At 46.3% G+C, this 14472-nt stretch overlaps 1 protein-coding gene across 3 annotated transcripts in view; it reads right to left on the bottom strand.

Moving 5' to 3' along the window:
• Nucleotides 1–14472, bottom strand: part of LOC137522961 (free fatty acid receptor 2-like) — a 112973-nt gene that overhangs the window by 59255 nt on the left and 39246 nt on the right. The gene's annotated exons all lie outside the window — the stretch shown is intronic.

Raw genomic sequence — 14472 nt, 5'->3', positions numbered from 1 at the left:
CTCTCGCCCGTGTCAGCGCGCTCGCTGTAATTGAACGGTCAGCTGTTACAGGACTGAACCATCCCAAGTGGGAGGAAATAGAATTATGCGATATTATCCCAGCCTGGGAATCAGCAGCATAATCGGACGGCGCGACCTAATTACTGACATCATCGTCAAAAAGCAATTGCGCTAATCAGATTTCCTTTATTAGGAACACAATATATTTATTCGTTGTCACGCTGGAAGAGATAGAGCACAGACCGCTGGGGAATCTAATGATGCCGGACAGCTGCCTTGTCATAAGATAATTAAACAATAAAAAAACCTGCGACATCTCCCCGTGATCTCCGCCATCATCTCCAATAAACGGAACGCTGTTGTCTAATATGGAACAATGAGGCGCATTTAGAAGCGGAGAAAGTGCCAGAGTTAAAGGGGTACTCTGGTGACAATGTGAAGTCACATAGGTCTGCACTGTCCCTTCTTACCGAGGAATGTTCACTGGCTTTGAAACAAATCTCTTTCTGTCCCCTTTGCTCAAGTGGTATATTGTTTAAAAAGAGGATGTAAAAATAAATCACTGCACTCTCCTCTCTACAAAATCCTAGATAATAATAATAATTTAGTATTTATATAGCGCTGACATTCCGCATATGTATTGTCTTGTCAGTTAACTGTCCCTCAGAGGAGCTCACAATCTAGTCCCTACCATAGTCATATGTCTATGTATGTATCGTGTAGTGTATGTATCGTAGTCTAGGGACAATTTTTAGGGTGAAGCCAATTAAGTTATCTGTATGTTTTTGGGATGTGGGAGGAGACTGGAGTGCCCGGAGGAAAGCCACGCAGACACAGGGAAAACATACAAACTCCATGCAGATGCTGACCTGGCTGGGATTCGAACTGAGGACCCTGCACTGCAAGGGGAGAGTGCTAGACACTACACCACCATGCTACCCCACTACTCATCTCTGAGCTGATAAAAAGGCTACAGGGTTGAAGGAATGGTGGCAAACCCCCTCCTCCCCCCATGGATTTCAATGGCAGTACTAGAGCGTGAACATGTGTAAAATAAACATTTCAGGAGAAGACAGAGGCAACAGTGAGTATAGTGCAGAGTCTGTGCCTAATATGTAATGAACAAAAATGTACTGTTCTAATAAACAAGAGAGGTAGACAAATAAAATGTGTGGTTTAATATACAATAGAACTGTTTAAATTAAAGCTATAATGGATGAAAATGGATAAATAGTGTATTTTTTAATTTTCCCCTTATTTTCCCTTTTAAGTGTAGCTGTTGGGCATAAAATAAAAAATCATTGCTTTATTTTTATCTGGTAAACAAGTAATAAGGATGCTAACCAGGCAATCCAAAAGTTAAAATCACTATTACTATTCTTGTTGATAAATGATTATTCCCCAGTTTACCTGACTCTTATTTGGTACACACAAAATTTGGTACACCAAAAGGAAGTTGCAGGGCATGCTGGGTTGTCCTTTTTTTGCTTCTCTACTTCCCCTCAGACTTAAAGGGGAACTGAAGAGAGAGGTATATGGAGGCTGTCATGTTTATTTCCTTTTAGACAATACCAGTTGCCTGGCAGCCCTGCTGATCCTCTGCCTCTAATACTATTAGCCATAGCCCCTGAACAAGCATGCAGCAGATCAGGTGTTTCAGTGGTTCAGACTTATAAGTCTGATCTGACAAGACTAGCTGCATGCTTGTTTCTGGTTTTAATCAGATACTACTGCAGAGAAATAGACCAGCAGGGCCGCCAGGTAACTGGTATTGATTAAAAGGAAATAAACATGACAGCCTCCATATACCTCTCTCTTCAGTTCCCCTTTAACTAATGCAGCCTGATTGGCTGAAGCCTCTTCCCCTCCTGTTTTTCCCTCTGACAAGTCTGTTCCTCTCTGACTGGACAATATTTTTTATGCTGAGACAATGCACTTTCTATAGTGAAGGGCGGGCAAATCAGGCAGAGGAGAATAAGGGAGGAAATTACATCACGACTGGCTTCAAAATAGCCACAGTTAATATGGGAAATGCTAAGAAGGATTTTCTCTTTGTTTACTGTAGAAAAATCACTAAAATCAAAACGTGGACAGTACAATACATATGTTATGTAAGCAGAGCAAGTATTTATCTACTTATATAAGTGTGTTTTTTTCTGAGATAGTATGGCTGACAGCTCCTTTTTAAAATGCATAGAAAATAAGGTCATTACTAAAATAAAAAAAAAAAAAAATCACCCACACAAAGCCTAATTTGTCCTGAAAAAACCCCCAATATAGACTGTAGATTGTTTAGGTGTGATAGGCAGCGAGCGCTGTAATAACAGCGCAGGAGACCATAGACCATAATAGGAATTACAGCGGTGCGCAGTGAGTAACTCCGGCGCCGTCAGAAGACAGAGCTGAAGTTACTTTTAAAACACTGTCATTCGGCCACCAGCAATAGCTGGAAGCCAAATTACATCATTCCCCACTATCCACGTGGACCTGGAGGGGGAATAGTAATTAATGCCGCCGGGACTTGTGCAGCAGCAGGATAAGCCATATACTGGCTGTATCCTGTGCCCAAGTCTCCCGGCAGCGATTTCATGTGTAGGGGATAAGTAGTGATAAAGTTATTGCCAAAGTAATCAGAGCTGCACTTAACTGTGAAAACAACTGCAGTAGCAAAGTAGCTCCTGTCCACCTTCAAACTTCATAGAACATCCACTCCCAGCCTTTTCACATTAGATAAGTTTCAGTATGTAAAAAAATGCATTGAAATACCTTACTTCTTCAGGAAAATAGCTGCGGTCATGTGACCATTTTACTGCGGGTGCTCCCCCAATCCAAGCATAGCCAAGTTGTGTTGTCTTCTGGGTAAGGAGGCATGGCCAAGCTGCTGCTCAACACTACTTCCAATCATCATCATTTTGTGGGGAACAAGGCACAGAACAGCTGCCCTTTCATCCATTTTCATTGGGGGCAGGGCTGGGCTGAGGTTCTGGGGGAGGCACTAACCTCTGGGCGCAGAGCCCTGAGAGCCCACCTGTGCCTCCCCTTGCCGGGCCACATACATATCAGAGCATGCTTGTAACTGATTCTCACCTGTTGGCACTGCTGGGATCCCTCTTCTGCTCTGTCTGTCACAGCGACTCATCTCTATGACTCCCTCCAGTGGGAGTCATGGAGATCAGACACTGTGTCAGAGCTGTAGAGGGATACCGGTGGCACGGATAGGTGAGTAACAGATACAAGAATGCTCTGCATATGAGGGGGAGGATACCCAAACCTGGAGGCACCTCAGGCTATCTATACCGTGAAGAGGGTTACCCAATACTGGGGGGCACATCTGGCTATCTATGCTGGGGAGGGGGTTACCTAATACTAGAGGCACATCTATACTGAGGAGGGGGAGGCTAATTCATCAAATTCCTTGCTGAATTATCTTTAGAGTATATTTAAAGTGTGGTTAACGATATTCCATGATCAGTCTTTGTCTGTATTTTTAGTGCTTCTCCTCCATCACTTGACCATCCCTTCCCAATCCCCACCTGGCATCACAAAACCACAAGGCGGTGCCCATATTCTCACCACTAATTAATTTCATTTAGGGAAGGATGGTGGAGTTGTTATTCTTTGAAGGTGTGAGATAGATGTAGAGGAGGATATACAGTATGGATGGTGATGGGGATAAAGGGATAGAAAAGACAAGAGAAAGAGAGTTTGCTTAGTCCCAACCAGTTAGTGGCTTGCCCAGCGTATTTGACACCCAGTGCTGATTATTTACAGACCCCCCCATCAAACAATTTTGGGGGTGGGGGGTGGGTTGAGCGGGTAGCATGCTAGTGGTACCCACCATGTGACTTCCCCGGTGGTCTAGTGGTAACCCCATGGCATACATATGAATTGGCTGCCTGGAGACTTGGGCGCAGGATACACCCGGTCTTATCCTGCTGCTGCACAAGTTCCTGGCAGTGTTAAATACTATCCCCCTCCAGGTCCACGTGGATAGTGGGGAATGATGTAATTTGGCTTCCTATTGCTGGAAGCGAGTAACAGTGTTTTAGAAGCAACTTCAGCTCCATCTTCTGACAGCACCGAAGTTACTGACTGTACGCCCAAATCTCCTGCACTGAAATCACAGTGCTCGTCCCCATGATATCCCTGGTGGTAGTCTGGTGGTATTCCCTGTCCACATATAGCTTGCCTGGTGGTCTAGTGGTACTCCGCAGAGAAAAAGGCTGACATCGTTCCTCTCACCCTCTCCTTGGGCGTCAGTCCTGTGTTCCCCTGCAGAGTGAGCGGCCAGCTGCTAAGGATAATGGATGCATCCAGATCAGGTGAGATTCACTCACAAGCCACACCGCTGCACAATACTCTCCAGGGGGACACAGGAGGGGGTCCCATGAAGAGGGGGAGTGGAATGATGGCGGCTGCATGTCCCCAGACTCTCCAATGCTAATCAGCCTCATTGGCTGGAGCCTCAATCCCCTTCCGTGTGGTGACACCCGAGGCAGCCTGCTTCCCTACGCACCCCTCTTAGTACGCCACTGCAACTAATGTTAACCAAAAGCAAATCTAAGAGCTTTCTGAAATACAGTACGAAGGTGGTAGACAGATTCTCAACAGAGTTTTAGATCTGTGCTCCTGAGAAACCTCAGTTGGCAGCTAGCGATGCCTTAATAAAAATGTAAGTGTCCAAGGGCCATGCGTTTATTTAAAAATAATGAAAAGAAATAGAAATAGTCAGTGGTTTCCTAGTATCTGGTCTGGAGAGGACTTCAAGCATGGAGGGGATATACATTTGTTTCTCCTTCGCTAAGGGTGATCCTCTAATAAACACTCACATGTTGGATAAAACACTTTAATAAACACTCACGTGCTTTAAAAAAATAATTAGCGGAAAGGTTAAAAATCTATTTTCTCTGGGAAAATCCATTTAGTGTTTCTAAAAGCCGCCTCTCCCCGGAGTGCCGGCCCCGCGGTCCCACTGCAGATGGAGCGTGTCCACCTAACGATGCAGCCACAGCACTGATGCAATTAACAATGCACAGCCCTGTCTCCTGGCACTGATTATCCCGCTGATAAAAAAGGAAGACAGGCTGTCGCCGGGATCGGGAACATCTAATCCACCTCCAGCTTTACGAGCAGCTCCGGTTGTAAAACATGTCGGGGAGGGTGTCTCATAAATGGATCGGGATTCATTTCTTGGACTTCTTACACTGAGATCTGGTCTTCCCCAACTTCTATGTTTTACCTGCTGGTTTATTATCTTACTGTTTATTTGAAAATAAATAACAGCATCATACTGTATATATATACTATGTACTGTCTACAGGGCCGTTTTCAGGCACAGACAAACCAGACAGCTGGCTATCTAAAGAGGGGCACATCTGACTATCTATAGGGGGGCACATCTGGCTATCTATAGGGGGCACATCTGGCTATCTAAAGGGGGGCACATCTGGCTATCTGTATGGGGGAAGGGGGCACATCTGGCTATCTAAAGGGGGCACATTTAGCTATTTAAACTGGGGCACATCTGGCTATCTGTATGGGGAGAAGGGCAGCATACATGGGTATCTATCTATAAGGGGGGAGGAAGGGGGCACATCTAAACTGCATTTGTACATTTGACTCCGCGCATGACCACATTCTGATGCATGGCCACAGGAGCATACAGCACCTGCACCGGGGGTCGGGGTTCCTTCAGAGGCTGCCAGGGGGACCATGGAGCAGACCAGAGCTGCAGCGAGGGACACACACGACCTCTAGTGGGTGGAAGAAGCCCCAGGTAAGTAAAGTTACATTTATTTTATCACTTCGGAAATCCTCCAAAGGACAACTGAAGTGAGAAGAAGATGGATTTCTCCAGATTACTGCTGTTCAGCACCATTTCAGCACCGAACAAGTGGACAGCATCAAGGGGAGATCACTCACTACGCGTTTCACATGATTCTAATGCTTCCTCCTGCTTCTGGTGTAGGAGTCATATGACACGCACAGTGAAACACCCCCTGACCCTGAACAGTGGTAATCGTGAGTATTCGGGGGTTTCAAACACCAACACTACTGAGATATACATCCAGCCCTGGTTGTGAGGGTGAAACATCTGTGTTTGGAGGTTAGACAGTCTCACTGGCTTGCACTCCTGTTCAGTATATCTATAGAAAATAAAGAAGCTTTAACTAGAGGCCTCTTTCAATTCTGGTAGATATTTAATTACTCTGACATTGTTTCGTCATCGGTAATGAGATGGAGGAGACACCTTGGCAGTTATAAATACAGGTAATCAACTTACCCCAGCCAGCAGTCTAGCTACATAGCACTCATTATGCAGATGTTAATTGTTCCCTGGGTGAGGTTTTGTATTGTCTTTTAAACGTCTAGGTAAGCTAAGCAAGATCAAACAGCATGGGATGTTGATGATTAATGGCACCGAAGGACCTCTTAAAGGGATACTGTGAAAATAAAAATTGCATGGTTACTTACTTGGGGCTTCTTCCAGCCCCCTGAAGTTGTCCTGCTCCCTGATTTTGCACTCCACCCTTCCTCCGCTGACCCCCTTCCGTAAGCTGGGTGACTCACAAGTCGCCTGGCCACTGCCTCCTCTATCGCACTCCTGCAGTCAGGAGCATTCTGCGCATGCGTGTTAGCAGCTTTTGCTTATTGCGCAAGTGCAGAGTGCTGCTGGCCATGAGGGCGCACTGGAGGAGGCGCACGGCACGGGACTGCAGTGCCGAGACACATATTGTCACTTAACTGTCCCTCAGAGGGGCTCACAATCTAATCCCTCCCATAGTCATATGTCTATATATGCAGGGACTAACCCGGGGGGGGGGGGGGGGGATTGCTGAAAGGTCTCCCTCAGTCACACACAATACAGTATAATGATATGATAGGACTTCATACTGGGTACACACAGTGCAATTTCCTGTCTGACTGATAGGATTTGACAATTATTTTCTAGATGTCCGATCCGCTCATCAACGGGATAGATCAGGAGCAGTTTGGATGCAGATAATGATGAGGACAGCCGACATTGCTAATGAAGGGAAAAGTGAAGCATTCACACAGCAGGGCACAGGGCTGTGCTCATATCTGACTTTGTTAAGTTCCCCAGAGCTGCTCCATGCTCTGTACACATGCTACTACTCCATACTCTGTACACACGCTACTGCTCCATGCTCTGTACACACGCTGCTGCTCCATGCTCTGTACACACGCTGCTGCTCCATGCTCTGTACACACGCTGCTGCTCCATGCTCTTTACACACGCTGCTGCTCCATGCTCTGTACACACGCTGCTGCTCCATGGTCTGTACACATGCTGCTGCTCCATGCTCTGTACACACGCATCTGCTCCATGCTCTGTACACATGCTGCTGCTCCATGCTCTGTACACACGCTGCTGCCCCATGCTCTGTACGCACGCTGCTGCTCCATGCTCTGTACACACGCTGCTGCTCCATGCTCTGTACACACGCTGCTGCTCCATGCACTGTACACACGCTGCTGCTCCATGCTCTTTACACATGCTGCTGCTCCATGCTCTGTACACACGCTGCTGCTCCATGCTCTGTACACACGCTGCTGCTCCATGCTCTGTACACATGCTACTACTCCATACTCTGTACACATGCTGCTGCTCCATGCTCTGTACACATGCTGCTGCTCCATGCTCTGTACACACGCTGCTGCTCCATGCTCTGTACACACGCTGCTGCTCCATGCTCTGTACACACGCTGCTGCTCCATGCTCTGTACACACGCTGCTGCTCCATGCTCTGTACACATGCTACTACTCCATACTCTGTACACATGCTGCTGCTCCATGCTCTGTACACACTCTGCTGCTCCATGCTCTGTACACACGCTGCTGCTCCATGCTCTGTACACACACTGCTGCTCCATGCTCTGTACACACGCTGCTGCTCCAGGCTCTGTACACACTCTGCTGCTCCATGCTCTGCACACACGCTGCTGCTCCATGCTCTGTACACACGCTGCTGCTCCATGCTCTGTACACACGCTGCTGCTCCAGGCTCTGCACACACACTGCTGCTCCATCCAAAGTCAACTGTAGCAGGGAAAGAAAGTGGGCGGTGCTGTGAGCTGCAGATATTCTGGTATCTCAACTTGTGCCTGTCCCCAGACACTGCACCGGCTCTGGTCTAAGGGGGGATTCTGGGCAGCTGTAATCCCCCCCTGCGTTTGCCTATGATATGTATCAATCCTGTAGTGTATGTATCGTAGTGTAGGGCCAATTTAAGAGAAGCCAATTAACTTATCTGTATGTTTTTGGGTTGTGGGAAGAAACCCACGCAGACACAAGGAGAGCATACAAACTCCACGAGGATGGTGCCCTGGCTGGGATTTCCACTGGAAACCCCGCACTGCAAGGCAAGAGCGCTAACCACTACGCCACCAGTCCTGCTCCGGTCATCCTTGCTCTGATTCTGATAAATCTGCCTCTGTACAGTCTGGTACTTCCTAGTGAGAAGCAATTAATGGCACTGAGTAAATGTTACCCTTGGCACTGGTGCTGCCATCTGTTCAGAGTGAATTGTGACAAATGTCCTGTGCAGGACACACATCCCGGATCTGTGCTATCAGCAGGCTGCTGTGCTGGCTCTATGCGGTCAGTGCGGAGAGGTGATGGAGGAAAGAGGAGGCCAGAGTTCTATTGTAGAAATGGGCCTGTATAATCGCTATTCAAACAGCCAGTTCCCATTTACAGGCATGGAAACTGCGATCACCGTGCTACACATCCGTAATACTCACCCCATTCTGTTCCAGCCCACATATACAATTTACATTACATCTCGATGCAAGCTGAATTGATTAGTATCTGTAGTGTACAACTAAAGTTTTCCCATCATTCTAGAAAAGAAGTACAGATCTCTGAGCTCAGCAGCAGCAGTTGCATGTCAGCTATTTGAAGGAATCCTACGGGAAGCTATACAGAATGATATAGCGCAGTGTAATCTTGTTCTGCTTCATCAAACAGGTCTCGTCTCTACAACATGCTCAGCTTTTATGAGGTGGTGAATGCAAATCTAGATGAAAGCAATAGATGTAGTGCAGAGACGTAGCTATGGTTTTCAGCGCCCGGGGACAAAGACAGTTTTTGCGCCCCCCTCTGGACAAAATGGGCGTGGCCACGCATCAGAATGTGGTCATGCGTGGAGTTAAATGTACAAAATGCAGTTTAGATGTGCCCCCTTCCTCCCCCCTATAGATAGATACCCATGTATGCTGCCCTTCTCCCCATACAGATGGCCAGATGTGCCCCCCTTTAAATAGCTAAATGTGCCCCCTTTAGATAGCCAGATGTGCCCCCTTCCCTATACAGATAACCAGATGTGCCCCCCTTTAGATAGCCAAATGTGTCCCCTATAGATTGCCAGATGTGCCCCCTATAGATAGTCAGATGTGCCCCCTTTAGTTAGCCATATATGCCCCCTATAGTTAGCCAAATGTGTCCCCTATAGATTGCCAGATGTGCCCCCTATAGATAGTCAGATGTGCCCCCTTTAGTTAGCCATATATGCCCCCTATAGTTAGCCAGATGTGACCCTATAGATAACCAGATGTGTCCCCTATAGATAGCTAGATGTGCCCTCTATAGATAGTCAGATGTGCCCCCTATAGTCAGATGTGCCCCATTTAGATAGCCAGATGTGCCCACTATAGTCAGATATGCCCCCTATAGATAGCCAGATGTGCCCCCTATAGATAGCCAAATGTGCCCCCTATAGATAGTCAGATGTGCCCTCCTTCCCCCATTTAGATAGCCAGATGTGTCCCCTATAGTCAGATGTGCCCCCTATAGATAGCCAGATGTGCCCCCTATAGATAGTCAGATGTGCCCTCCTTCCCCCATTTAGATAGACAGATGTGCCCACTATAGATAACCAGATGTGCCCCCTATAGATAGCCAGGTGTGCCCCCTATAGATAACCAGATGTGCCCTCCTTTAGATAGCCAGATGTGCCCCGCTTTTTCTGCTGCTCTTAACACTTTTGCACTCCTCTGCAGAGGGAGAGAGAGAAGGAGCTTTGGGCAGCCAGTGAGCCGCCTCTCATGCATGTGGGGATGAAGTGGCCGTGCTGAGCGCCCTCACAGTGCTAGGCCTGGGGACATATGTCCCCCCTTGCCCCCCATAGCTACTCCTCTGATGTAGTGGACTTGGACTTCTCCATTCCCCACATTAGTCCGGTGCTGAAGCTGAGGATGTGGGGGCTGGGGGGAATCGTGGGTACGTGGAGGAAGCACTGGATAAGGTGCAGAGTGGTGGTAAATACATCAGATATATAATTGTTAACAGTGGAGTCCTGCAAGAGTCAGTAATGTGTCCAATTTTCTTCTGTTAATGACCTGGTGGATGGAATATAAGCTAATGTTGCCATCTTTACAGATGAAAGAAAATTACGTGAAATTATCAACACGTACAATAAGTCACTGACCCAGAATGAGCATGCAGAGCACGTATAATAAGTCACTGTCCCAGAATGAGCATGCAGAGCACGTATAATAAGTCACTGCCCCAGAAGGGTCATGCAGAGCACGTATAATAAGTCACTGTCCCAGAATGAGCATGCAGAGCACGTATAATAAGTCACTGCCCCAGAAGGGTCATGCAGAGCACGTATAATAAGTCACTGACCCAGAATGAGCATGCAGAGCACGTATAATAAGTCACTGTCCCAGAATGAGCATGCAGAGCACGTATAATAAGTCACTGACCCAGAAGGGTCATGCAGAGCATGTACAATAAGTCACTGTCCCAGAATGAGCATGCAGAGCACGTATAATAAGTCACTGACCCAGAAGGGTCATGCAGAGCACGTATAATAAGTCACTGACCCAGAAGGGTCATGCAGAGCACGTATAATAAGTCACTGACCCAGAAGGGTCATGCAGAGTACTTACAAAAAGTCACTGACCCAGAAGGGTCATGCAGAGCATGTACAATAAGTCACTGACCCAGAATGAGCATGCAGAGCATGTACAATAAGTCACTGTCCCAGAATGAGCATGCAGAGCATGTACAATAAGTCACTGTCCCAGAATGAGCATGCAGAGTACTTACAAAAGTCACTGACCCAGAAGGGTCATGCAGAGCATGTACAATAAGTCACTGACCCAGAATGAGCATGCAGAGTACTTACAAAAAGTCACTGACCCAGAAGGGTCATGCAGAGCATGTACAATAAGTCACTGTCCCAGAATGAGCATGCAGAGCATGTACAATAAGTCACTGACCCAGAATGAGCATGCAGAGCACGTACAATAAGTCACTGACCCAGAATGAGCATGCAGAGCACTTACAATAAGTCACTGACCCAGAATAAGCATGCTGAGTACTTACAAATAGTCACTGACCCAGAAGGGTCATGCAGAGCATGTACAATAAGTCACTGACCCAGAATGAGCATGCAGAGCACGTACAATAAGTCACTGACCCAGAATAAGCATGCTGAGTACTTACAAATAGTCACTGACCCAGAAGGGTCATGCAGAGTATGTACAATAAGTCACTGACCCAGAATGAGCATGCAGAGCACGTATAATAAGTCACTGACCCAGAATGAGCATGCAGAGTATGTACAATAATTCTAATTCAAGAAGCAGATAATAGTGTGGCACTCCCTGTAATGATACAACCAATATGCGGGAGGAGACAATTGAAGCTGCAAGCCACTCTTCGCCTCCACAAACCCTTCAATGAGGAATGCTGGGACATGTGCTCCGCCAAATTTCATGGAAGGAAGAAATCAGCAGACTCATACATAAAGAAGCAGAGGCGTGCACCAATGTCCTCTAAACAAATCTTGCCTTTTAATCCTCCAGATCAAATCCATGCAATAGGGTAAACATCAGTGTACACGTAGATATATGTCATACATACTGATTGTGAAAAGGTCGGCGACAGCCGTTTCGCGTCCAACAGGACGCTTGGTCACGCTGCGTTCCACAGCATGTGGAACGCAGCGTGACCAAGCGCCCTGTTGGACGCGAAACGACCGTCGCAGACCTTTTCACACCCTGGGCACCCACCAGATCACCGCCAACACAATCAGTATCTATGACATATATCTACGTGTACACTGATGTTTACCCTATTGCATGGATTTGATCTGGAGGATTAAAAGGCAAGATTTGTTTAGAGGACATTGGTGCACGCCTCTGCTTCTTTATGTATGAGTCTGTACAATAAGTCACTGTCCCAGAAGGGGCAAGCAGATCAAGAATTTTAAGTCACTGACCCCGAATGAGTATGCAAATCAGGTACATTAAGCCAATGACCCAGAATAAGCAAGCCAATCAGGTACAAGTTACTCATCCAAAATGACTGTGCAGAACAGGTACATTGAGACACTGACCCAAAAATGAGCATGCAGACCACATACAATAAGTCGCTAACCATGAAGGATCAGGCAGATCAAGTACATTGAGTCACTGTCAGATCAGGTACAATAAGCATGCAGATCAGGTACATTAATCATTGACCCAGCATGAGTTGCAAATCAGGTACATTGAGTCACTGACACAGAATAAATAGTCAGATCTGGTGACTCCACTTACTGTGTTATTCTGACACTTCAGATGTCACCGTTTAACATGAGCTTAAAATTTGACTTTGCAAAAAACATTTCTGTACAGAGCTAATCTAATCAAACCCACTGGCTGCAAGTTAAAGCAGTAGGGACAGCCATACTATTACAGGGAAAAAAACACATATATACAGTGTTTCCCGGAAAATAAGATGAAGATAAAGATATAAGATAAGTCTTATATCAGTTTTACCTACAAAAGATGTGCTAGGGCTTATTTTTGGAGAAGGCTTATATGTTTGAGGGGTATAAAATCTGACGCTATGTTAGTGTATGTGGAGGTGTGCAGTCTCTTACCGCACCTCCCTTGTGGCTTTATCCCCCTCCGGTCGCCTGTAAACAGCTCCAGTATCTTCACATGGTTGGCGCCCTTTGACCCGGTCAACACACATGCGTTGTATGCTGGGTCGGCTCCGTGACCGCGCTCCCCTCTCGGCATAACGAGAGGGGAGGCTCCACATACACTAGCATAGCGTACGATTTTCTTAACAGCTAGGGCTTATTTTCAGGGAGGGCTTATTTTAGGGGAAAACACAGTAAGTAGATAATTACTTTGGGTTTATTTAGTCTATAGAAAAGACACCTTAGAGGAGATCTAATTAACATGTATAAATACTTTAGATGGCAATATAATAGCTTGGCGGATGAGCTTTTTGTCCCTAGGCCTTCTCTAAGGACTAGAGGACATGATCTGCGCATGGAGGAAAAACGGTTTAGACATTTATTTAGGAAAGGGTTCTTTACAGTAAGAGTGATTAAGATGTGGAATGCATTGCCACAGGAACTCTATACCTGCATTTAAAGGGGGCTTAGATGCTTTCCTTGCGTTGAAAGACATCCATGGCTACAATTACTAGGTTATGCCTAATGATGTTGATCCAGGGATTTTATCTGATTGCCATCTGGAGTTGGGAAGGAATTTTTCCCTTTTGGGGTAATTGGACCATGCCTTGTGGGGGGTTTTCGCCTTCCTCTGGATCAACAACAGGGGTATGTGGGGGACGGGCTGGAGTTGTACTTTGTTCTCTGGTTGAACCCGATGGACGTATGTCTTTTTTCAACCCAAATAACTATGTAACTTGTTCTACTTCCATGTATTGTACTGTCCACAGTTTGATTTCAGTGAATTTCATATGATAAATAAAAAGAAAACTGTTTCAGGCCATTTCCATCTTACAGTCTCTGTCTGAAGCCAATCCTGATGTAATTTCCTTCCTTACTCTTTTTCTCTCCTAGAAACTGCACTGTCATATCTAGTTTATTTTGTAAATACGCGAGCACAGCATAGATCGTATGTCAGCAACTTCTGCAGAGGGGTGAGGTGTATTTCCCTTCTCAGTCTCCTATCACACTGAACTGCCTTCAGCCAATCAGTGCGGAGCAGGAATGTGGGCGGGGTGATGACAAGCTTTCTTCTGCCCGGCAATGTACCAAATAGAGCCAGGCTGACTGAGATAAGATTAATTACAGCAGAAACATTTATGATTATATTGGAATGCTTGCAGTGCAGGGTCAGGTTGTAGACTGCATAATCAACACAGAGCAGTGAGTAAATGGAATTTGATTTTATGGTTAACAATCCCGCTTTAAATTGTTTGAAGCTACAACATTTACTTATCTCAGTTTCACATCTGTGTAAATTCATATGCAAGCAAAGTTGAGTTTCAAGCTCATTTCTAATCAGCATGACAGTCAAATAATTAAAGCATATATCTATTTTCTTTTATAGGACACATCCAAGCACTTTCCACAATCCACTTACCTGGGGCTTCCTACAGCCCCTGCCTGCCAATCTGTGCCCACGCCGCAGCTGTGATCCACGCTGGTGGTCCTGGGTCCCCTCCACGAAGGATTCCTACTGCGCCTGCGC

This window comes from Hyperolius riggenbachi, chromosome 6 (genome assembly GCF_040937935.1).
Source record: "Hyperolius riggenbachi isolate aHypRig1 chromosome 6, aHypRig1.pri, whole genome shotgun sequence".
Lineage (NCBI taxonomy): Eukaryota > Metazoa > Chordata > Amphibia > Anura > Hyperoliidae > Hyperolius > Hyperolius riggenbachi.
The sequence above is the reverse complement of the archived record's forward strand: the minus strand, read 5'-3'. Positions and strand labels throughout refer to the sequence as shown.